Raw genomic sequence first — 16,740 nt, forward strand, 5'->3', positions numbered from 1 at the left:
TGTGCCCTCCCTAAAAGAGTCAACTGTACCATTGTAGCATGAAAGCAATGTGTAACCAATGACCATGGCTGTTTTCCAATAAAAAAATTAAAAAACAAAACAAAACGCAATTTACTGTAAAATCTTGTGACATGTCAGGATGGTAGGATGGGACTGTTCACCCTACTACAAAGTAATATACAATTGTATTTGTGCCTTAAAATGAAATTTAAAAACAAAACAAAAACCCTCTCCCAACTGTGAACATAACATTACTATTTTTTATAAACACGACAATGTTTAAATATCTAATATTTAAATAATCAATGGTATGGCAGATCCCAACTCCCAGGGGCTTGGTTTCCGTGAACACAGAAGGAAGACAGAGCTATGAGGGACACTCACCTCAAAATTAAGGGGTGAAAAACCAAAGTCAAATTCCATTTTGAGACTAGTGTTCCAATAGTTATTAAGAGATTAGAATCAGGAGTCAGATTTCAAGATGCCAAGATTTGAAATCTGCAATTCATTTTATTTTTATATAAAAGATGAAACTAAGATAACATCTGCTATTCAAAATACAAAATAAAGTCTTGACATAAACTGAATTCCTGCTTTTAAGGTGAACTTCCCGTCCTCTCCATTCACAAATAGGACTTGATTTATTAAGTTCCCTGCTTTGTATCTCCAGAGTTGATCAAAGCACATTTTCTTAGCACAATCTGTATTGTTCCAAGTGTCTTATAAACATCTTTTGTGCGAGTTTACAGGAGTAATCTGAAATCACATCCAAGGTTTCATCTTCTGAGTCAGTTCTTCTTAAAAGGAAATAGAATCTTTCTGTCTTTATCACCCTTATTCCCTATCACAAATCTAATTCTAATCTGTCACAAAATTAATTTAAAAAATCATTGGCAGGATTGTCAGATAATTGCTGGCATTCAGTACAAGGCAGGGCAGAGAAAAGGCCCCACTGCATCACTGGGACATGAAAATCACGACAATTACAGGTCTCCACAATACCTGACCTTTCAGTCCCTTAACCAGTAAGAACAGCTCTCAAGGCCTGTCTACCATGCAGCCCTCCACCGGTCACTCCCAAATCTGCATTTCCCATCCTCACATGCGATCTGCACTGTCCATCCTGCTGCCTGGTGGACATGTTCACCTGAATTCATTCATTCATTCACAAAGACGTGTACTGAACACGCACTCTGTGCCAAGGACAGGGTGCTGGGCTCTGGAGAGTCACAGCCAAGTGAACAGACAGTCCCTGTCTTCACAGCACTTCTAACTGTGAAGGAGGCCAGACCAACCAGGTACAGAACCATAAAACTACGTAACATACAAATGGTGAGTGGCCCTATGTCCCAATCGGTGGAAGCCGGTCTAAAATTGAACGCAGTTTGCTTGCTGCACTCCGACCTGCTTGCCCCTGAACCTTATTCTTGGGCGGCACCATCAATGCCACAAACCTGGAGAGCATTCTCACCCTCCCTTCCCCCTCACATCTTCTCAATCTCTGGGTCCCAGAATAGATGGACAGGGTTTTCTGTGCCCAGAACAATCTTTTCCCCACTTCTTGTGGGAATTCCCAACGTGATGGTTTTAGGGAGCGCCCACAAAGACCCCAGGGTCTGGAGAAGGCAAAAACCCAAAGCCAGGAGAGCCCCTGGGACTTTACAAACCATAGCTTCTTCTTCTTGGTGGAAGTGTGAAGAGGGCCCCTTCTGTGGGGAAGCTGGGGGAACAGAGATGGGGAAGGGCTCCTCGTGGAAACAAGTACGGCTCCCAACCCCTAGGGCCACTGACGTCGGGTTTCTGCAGCATTTCATCCCTTTTGTGGCATTCTCCGGGAACCTTCCCATTAATCCCCCTTTAACTGAGCTTAGTTTGAGCAGGGTTTCTGTTACCTGCAGCCAGGATTTCTGACTAATAGCTCCTGAATGTTGCCAGCCTGTGTCTTATCCAACTCAGCCATGGACGCCCTGGTTCAGGGCCTCACCAGCTCTCACCTGGACTGCTGTAACCAGCTAAGGGGTCTCCTGTCTCCAGTCCTGCCCCTAGTACCCAGCATCCATCACACAGTAACCAGAGTAACCATGTCACTCTCCCCCTGCTGGACTCATCAATGGCTCCCCATCAATAAGGATCAAATCTAAATTCCTCAACAAGACACACCCAGCTCTATAATCAGTCTTCCTCTCCAACTAAATAACTGTTACTCCTTGCCTCACGTTTTATGCTCTGACGATATGAAACTACTTTCTTTGACTTTCACACACACCCATGCTGAACTAACTGCTAAGTAGAACATTCTCCTTTCTGAAACCTTTGAAAACCTGAAGAAATCAAAGTGGTTTTCTTTAGGGTCAGTCTAGCACCAAAAGCATAACACCTACATCTACGTTTTATTATGCCAATGATCCTTAATATGGCTGCTATAAACATCTGTGCCAGGGCACATGGCAGACGCAGCAGCAAGTAACTAGAAGAGAGAATCACAGACCCTGATAAAAAGTTCTAATCGCCTACCCATCTTTGTGGACGGAGCCCAGGTGCCTCTACTGTCCACTCTGGATGCTTCAGACATGGCGTGTGAGCTCTTGTTCCCTGAGGCCAGGGCCATGCTCCACTCACCTCTGGATCTCCCAGCCCAGTCAAGTGCTCAGTACTTGACACACCTATAAACAGTCACAGAATGATGCATGTGCTCTGAGGTAGGCAGAACACTGAAAAGGCAGCTTTCTAATTTTAAAAAAAGGCACACTGGGTGTTAGATTAGGAAACTTGGTCTTCTCATGTTGAATTAGATGAGAATGTTTGAAAACACAAAAGATGTTTAATACCTCTAATCCACTATACAGTTAGTTAACTATTGAGTTGTCGGAAAAGTCATGATGCATTTTTGCAATGAAAAACATAGAAAAAATATGTCATGACTTTTCCGACAACCCAATATTATTCAATTTTGCATCAATTTTTTAAATAGATGTCTAGCAACAAGGTATGATCTTTTAACTTACAGAAAATTTCAAACAGAGAGAAGACTGCACAAGCAACCAAAGAAAAATAGATAAATTGGACTTTGTGAAAATTAAAAGCTTTCTGCTTCCAAGAGCAACATCAAGCAAGAGAAAATACAATCCACAGACTGGGAGGAGAATTACAATTCATATATCTGATATGAATATGAGTGTGTGTGTATCCACAATATATAAAGAACTATTATAACTCAACAATAAAAATACAACTGATTAAAAATGAGAAAAGGAATTTGAATAGGTATTTCTCTAAAAAAGATATGCAAGTGGCCACTAAGCACATGAAAAGATGTTCAACATCATTAGTCATTATGAAAACGCTAATCAAAACTACCATGAGATATCACTTTCCACCCATTAGGATGGCTACTGTAAAAAAAAAAATCAGAAAGTAACAAGTGTTGTCAAGGATGTGAAGAAACTGGAATCCTCTAACACTGCTGATGAAAATGTAAAATGAGGCAGCCGCTTTGGCAAACAGTTTGGCAACTTCTCAAAAAGTTGAGAGTTATCAGATCCAGCAATTCTAATCCTAGGTAAATAACCAAGAGAAATGAAAACTTAGGTCCTCCCAAAAACTTGTACATGAATGTTCACAGCATCAATATTTATAATGGCCAAATGTGTAAACCACCCAAATGTCCATCAATGGATGAACAAAACATGGCCTATCCATGCAATAGAATATTATTTGGCAACAAAAAAGGAATAGAATTCTGATACACGCTACAACACAGATGAACCTCAAAAACATGCTAAGTGAAAAAAGTCAGATACAAAAGGCCACATATTGTGTGACTCCATTTCTATGAGATGTCCAGACTAGGCAAATCCATAGATACAGAAAGTGATCGCGAAGGGCCAGAAAGAGGGAAGGGCTGAGAGTGACTGCTAGTGGGTATGGGGTTTCTTTTTGGGGTGAGTTAGGCAGTGGGGATCAGTGCACAACTCTGTGAATAGACTAAAATCCACTGAATTGTCTTCTTTAAATGGGTGAACTTTATGGGTGTGGATTATATCTCAATAAAGCTGTTATTTAAAAAACGACTGAACAAAATCATACAGTCACACCTCCGTGCAGGGGCCTGGTTCAATCCCTGTGCCTGCTACAGGGCAACCTGCTGTAAAAACACACACACAGTCTGTTCAAATGAGGAAATGATTTCTTTTCCTACCACTAAATCCCTACAGCAACCAATCGTAAAATCAAATCCAAAAAGAGGAAAGAACAAAAGAGCATACAGTTTGCAATTCCCTGGCAGGTATGAAATGGAATTAACCAAAGACTGCACAAAGGAAAATGTTTATCAGAGCTGCTCACTTCCCTTTGATTACACAGATTTAAACAAGTCAAAATCCTTTCTAACTCATGAGAAAATGTGCCAGCTTCTTTATTAGCACAGAGCAAGGAAAAACAGCCTTCTCGCCTATAACAGAATTAGATCCCACAGAAGGTCTGTTTGTACTTGGCCGTCGTGAACCTTTCATCTCAGAACTCTGTGAAATTAAACAAGCCTATGTCGTATCGAACTCAGTACGCCAGACACCCTGGCAGGCTCCGAGACTTCATCAGCCGATGCTGAAGAGCATCAGAAATAAAGAGGGTGGTGAGAATGGTGGTGATGGTGGTGACAAAGTAGCTTTCTTTCTTCATTCTGTCCAACATTTCAATTATCTACAATTACAGAAACATTCTAACAACCCTGAGACCCCTTCTCTACCGATGTACATAAGAAGAGGCCACCGACTCTGCAGCCAGGGAGATCTGGATTCAAGTCATTTTTTAAAAACATAATGAAGCCTCACGAACAAGGACAAACTTCATAACTGAGGCTTTCTCTTCTCTCAAACCGGGGTAATTTTCTTCTCGGAGTTGTGAGAACCAAATGAGGGAAGACGCACAAAGCGGAGAGCCCAATGCCCGGCATGTCCGCCCCACCTTAGAAGTGCTCACTCTTGCAACTCTCCAAACACACACTCACTCTAGAGTAGCGGTTCTCAACCTGTGGGTCGCGACCCCTTTGGGGGTCGAACGACCCTTTCACAGGGGTCGCCGGGTACTCATATGTGGATGTATCTGCATGTGGGCCTGGAGACGGATAGAGGAGCGGTGTCTCGGTTCCTAAGACCATTGAAAATATGTGTTTTCCGATGGTCTTAGGCGACCCCTGTGAAAGGTTGAGAACCGCTGCTCTAGAGCTTATAGCATCATGCAAGTAACTGACATCAGCCATCCTTCTTCCACCCCAAGGACGTCTAAACAACTGAAAAATCCTATCAAGAGTTCACATTAAAGAAATTATCCCCCTTGTCATAGAACTGAAGGCAAGAAAACCATCAATAAAGTCTTTCAGATGTATTAAATCAGGGCATGACACAAAGCATTCATTCACCTAACAGGTGAATTTAAAAGCCCTGAACTGAGAGAGAGACACCAAGAGGAACACTTACTATTACAGAAAATGCATATTCTTCAGTGCAATAATTGGTAACCTTTCCATAAAGATTGATACAATCTGATTATAATTCCCAAGTGTCAGTAATCAGTTCTTAAGGTGAAAGGAAAAGGAAGTGGGATGGTTTCAAGCACTCAGAAAAGATGTAGGAGGATATCCTTTCCCACTGACAGCAATTAACGTTTGAGTGATGGCTGCTAGAACATTCAGACTGGAAGACTTTGTTACATTAGAACAGACTGAAATCTATTTAAAGCAAAACTCACTGGGTTTAACACACACACAGCCCTCACCACGAACTACATGTCCTCTTAGAAAAGGCCGCCATGAAGGAAAAACTTGCGTGGAGCTCCCGTTTGTCATTACACTGCTATGAAACGAGGGGACGAAGTTCGGACACACTCCCATGTTGGAAGTCTGCTGAAAAGAGTATCGAGCCGCTGCAGTAACAGGCAGTCAGACTCTCTCTGCCCAGCTCCAGGCACACGTCCATCATGCCACAACGCGGCAAAGCGTCCATGGTGGGGAAGAAAGGCAATCTCTCAAGGGTGACAGGACATCCAGAGGCTGGGGATATCCTGTGGGTATTTCACTGAGCACTGTGCTCATTTTGGAACTGGTGGCCCAAAGCTACTGTTCTCCACCCCCTTTTTCCCCAAAACGCTACTTAAGATTCTGAGTTAAAAAGACCTCTGTGCCAGACCAACTCAGGTACAGATACTACAGAAGCCCAGAGGGTTAGCTTTGCCAGGGCTCTATTATCTACCGCATACAAGCCCTTAAAACAGCTTTTTCCCTCCTACCGCAGTTCTGCATGTTCACTCTGATCACAGGGGTTTCATCTGAATATTCTGCCACCACAAATTCTGTACATGAAGACAGAACTACTCCTCTTTCCAACTTTCCAATCAAATAACCACTTACACTGCCAGTCTAAACTTTCAGCTTTATGTCTAAAATAGGAAGAAACTGTTACAAATGCCCGAAATCCAACTCATTAAATATGTAACAATGTCTTAAAATCTGTCCTCAAACAGTATAAAAATTTTCCTAAACGCAGCTAAGAGGAGAAATAAATGATAAAATCTTAATTTTAATTGAGACTTCAGTCTAACTACTAGTAATGCCTCACTTCCCAGGAGTATTTTTAGAATTAGAGTTTTGAAGCGGGGTTTAAAGAAATTAACTCACCAGTGAAACAAACGGTACCAACAAACAAATTCCTATATTGCCACAGAAAAGAGATTCAAGAACCCAGAACTTTGGTTATTTTATAAAACAAATACAAGATTATACCATTAGTCATAATGAGATATCAGAGGGAAGAGTCTAGGAAATCTCATTAATTTAGATATGACTAACAAAGATCCACTAATTTTAAGTCAATCTAGATTTAACTTTGGACTATTTATTAAGGAAAGGGTTGTTAAGCAAATTAAAGTACAAGTAAAAATGGCTAGGGGATTATTTAATCAATTAAAACTTTTTATATCCAAATAGCTGTTGCTGAAATACTAGTTAATACTAGCTCACGCATTCTTTAGAATCCCATATTCCAGTGGAAACAAAATGTATGAAACAAGAGTCCACAACATTGCTTAATCTATTAGATAATTTTTCCATCTTCTTTGTTTATTTTGGCTGTGAAAAACTGGTGTAGGAGTCAGGAAAGCTTAATAGGCAGGATACGGGACAAAGATTTATACATTCTTCTCAATGGCTGGCAATCTATTTCTCTACTTTTTAATAAATGCTAAACCACACAATTAAAATACAACTCAGTTCCTCTCCATTATAACCAAAAATATATTTTGGGGCATTCCACTTTATCCTGGTCTTTAATTAACATAACTGAAAAATATTCCCATGTCTATAATATGAAACATAAATTGGACTCTTTCATAAGATCTAGTGTCTTACTTACCTAGTTTAGATACTATTTTGCCCTTAACAGCAACAAAAAACAAACAAAAAAGATTTAAAACACAGTAGTGTATGTGATTCTGAAAAGAAGTGGGATATAGTCTAAATCAATAGTCTGAACAAAACATCACAAAATATTATGGTAGCAAGTGTCACCGCAATTACGTTTGTCTGTATTTAGGTGCATTTAAAAATCACAAGTGCTAGTTTTCTTCTCCAAGAAATTAAATTTCTTCATTAAAATTTGAATTATTTCTCATTTATATCTTAATTCTAACGTAACATGACAATATACACCAATCATTTATTCCTTCAAAAACGATTTGAGTGTCTGCCGTGTAGGTGCCAGGTATCATAATAGCTGCTAGATGTAAGCTGGTGAAAAACACACTTGGTCGTGTCCTCAACAACGCTAACCTGGAGTGAAAAGCACCCACATAAAAGGCAATCTATCTTACAAGAACATGCATTTGATGCCTAAGAAAAAAATAATTTAAATTGGCTTCCTATTAAGTCCAAGAACAAACACTGGGTCAATGACGAAGCTGGTGTGTTTCACGTGAGGCCTTCCTTAAGGAACCCTTATGTGACCGGAATAAAATCAAAAGCAAACATAAAATTAGAGCTCACATTCATATCAGAAACTGGCAACATCCTTTGGACAGATGACTCAACATCTGATCAATACTCACAGGTTTCCATGTGAACACATATTCACACAATTCACATAACTCAACGATATTCCACTATCACACAAGTTTATAAAATCATATTCTGTATGCTATTCTGCAATTGGTATCCATGTTTGAAAGACGTTAAAAAGTTAGTTTTTGAAGCTTCATTAAGCTCCACTATAAATGAATAAAAACAGGTATTGTACTCTATAAAGAAAAACTTTCGGTATCCAAAACGACTAATTAGTTGTCAATAATTTCAAAATACTTATGAGTTAGGTGAATAGACATAAAAACAAAGAACTCAACATATGTTAACATTTTCATGACATTTAAAGTCCCAGACTGTCTTGCTTATGCATGAGAATCACAGGTATGTTCCCCGAAGGAAACTCTTCATTTAAGTAAAAATATCAAATGAGAAGTCTTTGGAAACATAAAAGGTTTATTCCAGTCTATCTCAAAAAAGATTCCATTTTTCCCATTGGACAGCAAAGATTAAAAAGATAAAAAATCTCAGTATATGGTATGGGTATGGAAAACAGGACTCTGCTAGGGATCTGGCAGGGGCGGGCGAAATAAGGTGAGGAGTAGGGTGGGAGTGGGCAGTGATAAATCACCTCCTTACAGAGGGCAGTTTAGCCATATGTTTCAACGCCTAAAATGTGTATAATCTTTGACTCAGCAGCTATACATCTAAGAAGATAAATAAGTACACCATGATGTAAGTACAGGATTGATCAACACACCATTATGTATTATCCACTAAAAACCATCTAAATTTTTGTCATCGAAGGAGTGATTAAATGAAGTATGGTGCCCCTAAACGATGGCATATTATGTAGCCAGTAAAATTATCATGTATGATTATGCAAGTCTTTTACAATCCATAGAGATGTACGAAACATATTGTTGCATTAAAAAAAAGACCACCATATATAATGTAAACCAATTTGCATATAAATATTCTATATCCATAAATTTCTAAAACTATGTTTACTAAAATATTAATGGCAGTCATTTCCAGGTGGTAGGAGTTGAGTGTTTTGTCACTATGTTTTTTTTATATTGATGGATGCCTTTTTTCATTATAATAAGAAAATACAGCACATTTTCATTTAAGAAAAAGTGTTGCTATTTCACCAAAAGTGGTTTCAAAACCCATTCAACTCCCTATTTAAAAGAACAAAGTTTTCACTGAATCTTGCAAGTCTGCAGAACCACCAGGCAGCTTATGGGTTTCCACCTGCCTGGTCGCTTTCTCAGCACCGTGCTCTAAACAATGAGATAATGGGGATTTAACTGACCTTATTCAAACAGCCCTCGCTCCTGGCATGACCCACCCGCCTGAAGAACCCCAGGTTCTGTGAACTTGAACACTCCTAAAACTATCTCCCTCTTACATCTTAAGAAATCGGGCTATGGAGAGGGATTTTCAAAAAATAGTCGGAAGTTTCTTTTCTGAAAAACATTAAATCATAAAAATACTTACCTCAGTCCAATATTTAATTCTTTTCCTGTCTTACATTCTCTTTCTTAGCACCTTTATTATGAACCTGGAGAAAAAACAAAACCAAAAACAAAAATTACTTTTTATTGAACACCTAGGACATGGCAGGCAGGAAGGATGGTCAGATAAAGCCCCCTGGAGAGCATGAAGTCTGAGATGAATGAGACAGAACCAAACAGAAGATGTAACGAAATCACTTTCCCCAAGTCTCCCAAGGACCTAAGTGAATGCACTCAATGCGCAGGCTCAGAGCCTGAAGCAGGCTGACCGGGGCTGCCGGACTCAGCCTCTGTGTCTGCTTCCCTCTCCCCCACTTCCAGCCTGTGTGCTCTGGGGCGAGTGCCCAGCCTCCATGGGCCTCCCGTTCCCCATCTGTATAGTAACAGCTCTCAACTCATAGGACTGCTGAGGATTATAGGAGATAATCCCCACCAGGACTTTATAACAGTTCCTGCAACATAACAAATGTTTAATAAATGTTAGTTACTGCTTTTATTATTATGTGCTTCTACATAATAATCTGTTTGCCCCTCACCACTTGTATCACCACTATTGTTGTTGTTATTATTATTGAGAAATGGCATAATCCTTGTCTTCAAGGGGCTTATAAGTGTCCTGTCAAGGGGCTTATAAGTGTCTTATAAGAATGTCCAGACACATAATATATGGCAAAAGAAGGATAAGAGTCAGTTATGTTCGTTTGTTAACAAACCTGGGAGTCTATTCATTGCCAGGCATTTTGCTGGGCACTCTCTGTGGACAGGGCGGACACGGTTTGTCTCCTCAGAGTCTCCAGTCTACCCAGGGCCCCGCTACAGGACAGCGAAGGTGTCCTGTACCAGAAGGTGAGCTACACGAGGAGACAGACACTGTGTGTTCCTGGGTGGTGGGTGTATGTGACCTGGCAGGACTATCCAAAGCAGAACATTCTAGGTGGAAGGGATGGTGTGACAGGAAACACAGCCCATGTTGGCCCTGGCGATGATGGTGGAGGAAGGGGCATTGAGCGATGAGCTTCTCATGTTCTTCTTTAATTCTCCCAACATTCTAACAAAGACAGAATTGTGCCTTTTACAGATCAGGAAACTGAGGCTCAGAGAAATCAAAGGGATCCCTTGATGCCCACAGAGCTAGTAAATGCAGACACAGAATTAAACTATAAGTTTGACCTCACGTCTTTCTTTCTCTTAGGCAAAAATGTACAAGGGATTTTGCAGAATTTTAAAGTCCATTAAAAACTACTTATAACTTCAGGGTATATCAATTTCTGGACTTATACAGAAATATACCATCTTCATACATATAATCAAAACCACTTAGAAAAAGGAAAAGAAGATCATACTTAGAAAAGCAACAAAAAGATACAATACGTAAGATAAATTTAATAAGAAATGGGCAAAACCTATATGGGGAAAACTTTTAAATGCTTCAGAAAGATTCAAGAGTAAAATCACACGAATGAAAATATAGACAATGTTCTTGGATTGGAAAATTCAACACCAGAAAGATATCAATTCTCCCCATGTTAAGTTTATAAATTTAACATGATCTCAATTTATTTTTAAGTATTTTTTTCTGGAATGAGACAAAATGATTCTAAAGTTCACATGGAAAAATAAACAAGCAAGAATTGCCAGGAAAATGAAGGGCGACACGGGAAAACTAGTTTTTATAAGATATTAAAACATTTTATAAAACCAATAACGTCTACTGGAGTATGAATAGAAAGGCTAATGGGACAGAACAGAAAGTCCAGAGGTGTACCTCAATACATCGGGAAGTTCAGAATACAATAAAGGTGTACTGCATTCTGCCATGAATGGATAAAGATAACTGGAATGGATAAAGATAAATGGATAAAGATAATTGGAGAAATATAAAGTTGAATCTATACAGTGTCCCTGAACACCAGAATAAATTCTACATGGATCAAAGATTTAACTGTAAAAATGAAACCATATCTGTACTAAAAGAAAACATGGGCAAATTCCAAGTCTTAGAGGCCTTTCTGTGACTCAAAATCCAGACGCCATAAAATATTAACTACCTAAAATATAAAGATAACACTTTTAAGCCTGCCCTATACCAAAATACATGAAAGTAAGTAAAAAAGAAACTGCAACTGAGATCACAAAGGGCTAATTTACAAAGTCCTAGAAATTGATTAGAAAACAGCAATCCAAATGACAAATGCGCAAAGTGCAAAAGGCAGAAACAGATAGTTCACAGAAAAAGAAACAGAAGTGGGCTTTAAGCACATGAGAAGGTGCTCAGCCTAGTTCATAACCAAAGCGATGCACGTTAAAGCTACACTGAGTTATCCTTTTTCACCTATAAGATGCCTCTAACCCAAAGGTGCTTCCACACAGGCTGTTGGAGAGGCGATGGAGACACAGGTCCTCTAACACATTATCTGTGGGAGTTCAAAATGGTACAACCCTGAAGGAGGATACCGTTTATCAAAAGTCTAATTGCACTGCTCACTGACCCAGCCATCCTGCTTCCGCCAAGATAGCCTCCACAGACACCTCACATGTACGAAATGATGTGTGTGCAAGGTTATTCCTGCCAGGTTAACTGCGACTGTAAGAGTCTAGAAAAAACGCAAATGTGCGCCCGTGAGGGCTAGTTCAATAAACTATGACACAGGCATACAATGGAATATTCTGAAGCTGTTTAATATTTGTTTTCTATGCACTAATATAGGAAGATCCCAAAGGTATATTACTGAAAAAAGCAAGGGGCAGAATAATTTACACAGCGTGCTACATTTTATATAAAAAGGAGAAAGGGTGTATACATATGAGGAATACACAGGTATTCGTGTCTATCTACACAAAGAAAACAATAGCCATCTGAAGGAAATGCAGAAAAGAGGTTTGCTGTGGGGCAAGGGGACAGGTTAGACCAAGATCAAGTTGTTCGATTCCTCAAAATATGCTGTTTTAATTTTTGAACCATATAAACATTTTATTTATACAAAAGGAATTTTAAAGCGTTAAAAGTATAACTCACATAAAGAAGAGAAAGAAAACTACCCATGAATCAGAGTCAAAATCCAACAAGCATTTAAAGCGATTTTTTTTCTCTGCAATTAGATACTGACAAGCAATTTTAGTGTGGACGACAATAAAAATTATAAAAGACAATGTAATTTTTTTCTTCAACTTTGCTAAAGCACATGACTACAATAATCTATTCAAAAGCTATTTGGAGGAGTGAGGAATTAGGAGAGAACACAGGCGGGTGCAATGGAAAGGGTGCTTTAGTCTCACGGTTCTCAGAGTGTGGTCCCTGGACCCACAGCAACTGGCATCATCTGAGAATTTTCTGAAAATGCAAATTCTGTGGCCCCGCCCAGATCTACTGAAACAGGAACTCGAGGAGGAACAGGTAGCACTCCCTACAATACACGCTCAAGTTTGAGAGCCACTGGTAGGGTCCAGTGCTTCCCACGCATTCACATGTGTCACTGGGAGGAGCATCTTGTAAAAATGCAGATTCCAGTTCAGCAGGGCTGGCGTAGGCCCCAGAGTCTGCATTCCTAACAAGCTCCAGGTGTTGCTGATGTGCTGCTGGTTTGGCGACCACACTCTGAGAAGAAAAGCTTAAGTCCACCTGTGGAATATGCGAACAGTCTTCATGTGGTTGAGTTTCCTAGGAAATCTGCCCTCAATAGAAGATGGAAAAAGTCTTTACACAGGTTTCCTGGCTACCATGTAGCTCTGTCTATAAATTCTGTACTTAATACATAGTAAATATATTCTCAAACATATTTCTTATTAAAACAATATCAACTATGAATTGTTGAAATCCAATTTAAGGATGTCCCATTTGAGAAAATTTTCATTTATAACTGGACCTAAGAACCCTCCAGAAGGGAAAAAAAATCAAAGAACCATATTCATACATCTGCCTGGTTACACTGTCTGATTAACTTTACCTCAAACACATTAACCACACCATCTGCTCTCCATGAAAAATCACCAAGCAGTTTGTTTCCTTCTAAACATTTCCAAAAAAACGGTTCTTATATTTACAAACACCGATTCTCCATTTGTTCTACATGGGGGGAAAAAATCTTTACAGGAATCTTCTGAGTCAAGAATTCTGGTTTAGATGAAAGGACCTAGAACTGCTGTGTATGTTCATTTTGCAAGTCATCTCTTGGATAAAGATTTTGGTGTTAAAGATTAATCAATGTGCTAAAATTTCTACATATTCTCTATTTTGCAGAATCTAAGACGCAGTGGATTTCCAGACACACTATTATTTTATGTACCAAGAAAAGTTTCCAATTAAACCATGACATGCCAATTTTAAGATACCATTCCATCTTAGATATGTATCTTGAAAATAAATGGAATTGCTTAATTATCAATCTCAGAGGTATGTGCCCAGTAAATCACTCATTTTCATCCACACAGGCATGGATTTTTGCCCATTCAACAATGTATCCGCCACACCTAAAAACTGAAAGTTTCCATATCTGTGCAATTCATATCCTTTGGTTCAGTTTTATACAGATGACTATTTTTTATAAAAAAAGTACCAATTTTTTTAAAAGTAGGTAAGGAAAAAAAAAGGAGTGACCTCTTTTTATCCTGGAATGTGATACAGCTTGCTCAAAGTAATAAAAATTAATTACTCTCAAGCTGGATAACTTTCCAATCCAAAAGTATTCAATGTATCTACCTCTAGACAACGTATATTCTTCTATTTTGACAACAGTCTTTAGTTACACATTTGTTTCCATAGCACCCTTCAAAAGTACCAACTGATGAACAATAACCAAACATCTGACAGCAAGAAGCAATTTATCCATTCATCTTGCTTTGTAGATTTAACTAGAGTTGAAGAAATATATAATGTTACACTGTAGCTATTTAATAGTCTGAGTTGAACTTTCTTAACTCAATTTGCATTTTCCCCTGAAGCAGCGTGACTAACAGAATTTCAAATGAAAAGACAATTTCTAACAAATCATACCAGGACTGAGGACATAGGTGATTATAGGTCATTTTAATTTTCACCTTTGCACACATCTACCTTTTCTAAATTCTCTAATGCAGATAGTAGTTAAGTAGGAATGAAGGTTATTTAAAAGGTGGTTATAGAGTACTAATTTGTATTTTACTTAACTCAGGCCTTTTTACTTATTCTACACATTATTGCTTTCACTTCCCAACTCCATTCTAATCTCAAACTGCTCATTGATTCAAGGGTTTAGTTGTCAACATTTCTAACAAGAATTTCCATTAAACAAACTTTTCAGACAAAGGGACATAGGTACTAACCTTGTCTCCCAGCTGAGACTAATCAATGGAAGTGTCACTAGCTAAGAGCCTACCTTTTTGGTATGTCAGACACTTCAGAATAAATGGGGGTGGGGGAAATACGGGGGGTGGGGGGAAGGAATTCCCAACAAAAATTAAGTGTCAGTTAAATTCGGGCCCCTTTCCTGTCATAATTGAGTAGACAACTGTTCATTTAGAATGGACCTCAAGGGGCTGGTGCTGTCTCCTAAGAGACATGTTATGAAAGTGACTGAGGGACACCACTTCCAGGATACTGGACTTCACATAATGCATGTGACAGACTACACACTGAAGATTCATCCCAGTCCTGAGACTCTTTTAAATGTCCAGCCAAATGAATCACTATAAACCGGCATCACTTTAGGAACATAATACTGAAAAGTTTTTCTATGATATTATGGGGGAACCCCAGTAATTCAGGAGAAGGCAGCGAACGGGAGGAAAGTTGACCTAAAATAATTAACATCTGAAAATCCGTGACCATTTCCTCACATCACATATTGTTAACATATAATTGCAATAATACTGAGCATTTGTAAACTAGTGAGATACTGGCACTGAATCCTTAAATTTCAATCTTGTCAATATTTTATTCATAATTAGTGGTAAGTGGTAGGAGTCCAACATTGTGCCTCAAAGTAGCAGTACCTCAAAACTTGTGACACAGAAGGTGCCCTTCAGTGTAGTTTGAAAATACGGCATCCATGCAGGTGTTGTATTAATATTTATGTGTCGATCGAGATAGTCTGTAATGTATCTTGGCATGTGATCCCTAATTCACCGTAGGCTGTTTCTCCATTATCATAAACAGGTTACCACCCCCCACCCTCACTCTCTCACACACACATATACATACACACACTGCATCCATCTGTATCTCTGGCCGTTCCGTGTTTGAAATAGCACCTGATATTTTTACCGCTCTTCAATCAAAACTCCTCATTAGAAGCAGGTGTGAGCACCTCTGCAGGTGCTAGATGTAAAGGATATGGCAAGGCGTGTCATGCATTGTTCTCCTCGTTCCCCCTTGCATTTAAACTGGAGCCTCATGCTGGTTGTCAATCACGCGTATCTCATGATGAATTAACAGGGCAGTCAAGTGGGCTTTACAAATGTTTGCTGCAAAGGGGAGGGGCCTTGCTTCTGACACGGTGGAGCACCACTGCGCCCAAGAGTGGAATCACGTGCTTTAACAAAACTCACACTTTCAAAGTTTCCTTCGCCCAGCCCAAGGCAAGCCCTGGGCTCGGTCGGCCTGACACCCCACCCGCGGCACACACGGCTGCCCTGAGCCCACTCCTGTTCGCTCACAGGGCCAGACGAGAGTTCTGGACCATTTTGGGATCAGGGAACCTTTTGGGAATTTGACAAAAGCCCAGGGCTCTCTCACAAGCCAACTCATATGTCATGCTGCATTCAATTTCGGGGGGTGGGGAGAGATAGGGGTTCCCAGACACACCCTCTGCAGCCCAATCTGGACCCGAGGAACAGAGCTCGAACCCTAAAAACGCTCTGCGCGTGGGGGTGGGGAGAAGGATGGAGGCGAGGTCGGGCGTGGGCGCCCGAGTCCGTGCGCCCGGGGTTTGCACCCCCGTTTCCCCTCCCAGCAGCGTGACTGTGGGAAGGCGCTCCACCTCCCAGTGCAGCGCTGGAGCGGAGCCGCGCAAGTTAAGCGCCGGGCGTCCAGTACAGGCTCGGACGGCGCTGCCGCAGCCAGCAGCCCGCGTCCTCGGCGCAGTCCCGCCGCCGGAGGAAACTGCGGCGGGGCCCCGGGGTCGCGCGCGAGCGCAGGGACCGGCTGCAGCGGGACTGGCCCGGGCGGCCCCGCGGCCCCGG

The 16,740-nt window shown here is 40.3% G+C and overlaps 1 protein-coding gene across 3 annotated transcripts in view; it reads right to left on the bottom strand.

The window, feature by feature from the left end:
• Window positions 1–16,740, bottom strand: part of MRTFB (myocardin related transcription factor B) — a 173,514-nt gene that overhangs the window by 156,228 nt on the left and 546 nt on the right. For 2 of the 3 annotated variants that reach the window (XM_019666079.1, XM_019666081.1), the window contains exon 2: window positions 9,569–9,632. The gene's annotated coding sequence lies outside the window, so the exon portion shown is untranslated. Of the gene's footprint in view, window positions 1–9,568; window positions 9,633–15,810; window positions 16,158–16,740 lie in introns of those variants that run through there. The other variant, XM_019666080.1, reaches the window with a different exon arrangement.

This window comes from Hipposideros armiger, unplaced genomic scaffold (assembly GCF_001890085.2).
Source record: "Hipposideros armiger isolate ML-2016 unplaced genomic scaffold, ASM189008v1 scaffold_460, whole genome shotgun sequence".
NCBI lineage: Eukaryota > Metazoa > Chordata > Mammalia > Chiroptera > Hipposideridae > Hipposideros > Hipposideros armiger.